This window comes from Propithecus coquereli, unplaced genomic scaffold, assembly GCF_000956105.1.
Source record: "Propithecus coquereli isolate 6110/MARCELLA unplaced genomic scaffold, Pcoq_1.0 Scaffold513, whole genome shotgun sequence".
NCBI lineage: Eukaryota > Metazoa > Chordata > Mammalia > Primates > Indriidae > Propithecus > Propithecus coquereli.
Window position 1 is genome coordinate 456,086 of NW_012150986.1, and position 1,884 is coordinate 457,969.

The following is a 1,884-nucleotide window of genomic DNA, read 5'->3' on the forward strand; positions in this document are numbered from 1 at the left end:
ATATTTTTGCATTTCCAGTTCAAATTCCATTTCCTCATATTAACCAGGAATAACCCAATCTATGGAAAAGTATTAAGAACATGTCTCAAAAAAAAAAGAAAAGAAAAAATAAATTCAAGGAAAAATTGGTGTAACACATGCATTAGTCAATTGTGTTTCATAACAACCCCAAAATCACAGCAACTTATAAAAAACATTTATTTATTTCTCCCTCATGTTACATCGAGTCTGTGAGTCATTTATGAGTCTATTCTGTGTCTTCTCATTCCAGGACCCAGGCTGAATGAGAAATCCCGGCACAGAGCAGGCTGTTCTCATAGCAGATGGCAGAAGCACAAGAGAGACTGAGCCAAACCATGCAGTTGCATTTAAACTTCCCTCTTCAATGAGGCATGTCACATTCACTAATGTCCCATAGGACAAAACAAATTGCATGGCAAAATAGGGTGACCAACCTCCTTGGTTTTCCCAAGAGTAAGGGGCTCCCCAGGACTCAGGATTTTTAGTTTTACAACCAGGAAAGTTCCAAACAAAGTATGTTAACTACCCTACACAGCCAAAGTCCAACATCAAGGGGCAGGGAAATGTACTCTACAGAAATATGCCGGGTGATATTTTCAAACAAAAATGCAATCTACCACAGACTTGAATAAGTCATTCACAAACAAAATCAAAATCAAAGAAATCTAAATTGAAACAATAAGATACCCTTTTTTTGTTTCTTCTACTCTCAGGTTAGTAAAGTTTAAAAATAAAATTCAACAAGGGTATAAAGAAACGGGCCTTCTTCTACACTGTTTGATGAGCATATAAACTGGTGCAGATCCACAATCCTTATTGGAAAATCCTTGGAGACAAGATGGAAGTTGAAACTTGGAATTTTCCAGTTTATAGACAGGTAATATAGAACACATCCTATATATTAGAAAACACCCCACTGACACTCTATAATCAAACACATTCCAAATGGAATAACATGAAATATAGACTATAAGTAGCCACAAATATACAAAGAATTTTCAATTTTTAGAAATTTTGAAAAAAGACTATAAGTAAACTTAAAATTACAAAGAATTTTAAATTTTTAGAACTTTTTGAATTTCAGAGTTATAGATGAGGGATGACGAACGTAAAAACCTCCGGCAATATGCATTATGTATCAAAAGCCTGAAAAATATCGTTACTCTTCAAATCAGAAATTCTGGAACAGAAATTTATGTTTAAAAAAATAAATTCGCAGGTGAGGTGGCTCACGCCTGTAATCCTAGCACCCTGGGAGGCCAAGGCAGGAGGATGGCTTGAGCTCAGGAGTTTGAGACCACCCTGAGCAAGAGCAAGACCCCATCTCTAATAAAAATAGAAAAAATTAGCCAGGCATGGTGGGGTGCACCTGTTGTCCCAGCTACTCAGGAGGCTGAGGCAGGAGGATCACTTGAGCCCAGAAGTTTGAGGTTGCAGAGAGCTATGAAGACACCGCGGAGCTCTAGCCCAGGCAACAGAGTAAGAAGACTCTGTCTCAAAAAAAAATTGGAAAAAAATTTTAAAAATCTTAAAGATTTCCATCATACTGTTGTTTATAATATCAATAAATTGGAAATTATTTCCTATTATTGTAAAGATTCTGCAGTGTACAACATACAAATATGTCCACAGTATGTTAAGTTTTAGAAATTAGGTTAAAAAGTAGAACTGTAAGATTCAATTCATTTACAGTTCAAAAGCAAGCAAAACTAACCTATGCTGTTAGAAGACAGGATAAGAGTCACCCTGGGGGTTGTGGATGGAGAAAGATAAGGGACACAAAGGTTTCTGTTTCTTGATCAGGGGCTGGTTACACAGTATGTTCATTTAATGAAAATCCATCCAGCTATACACTTATGATTT

General features: G+C 36.3%; 1 protein-coding gene across 1 annotated transcript in view; it reads right to left on the reverse strand.

Moving 5' to 3' along the window:
* Positions 1-1,884, reverse strand: part of CTPS2 (CTP synthase 2) — a 102,979-nt gene that overhangs the window by 95,204 nt on the left and 5,891 nt on the right. The window lies entirely within an intron of this gene.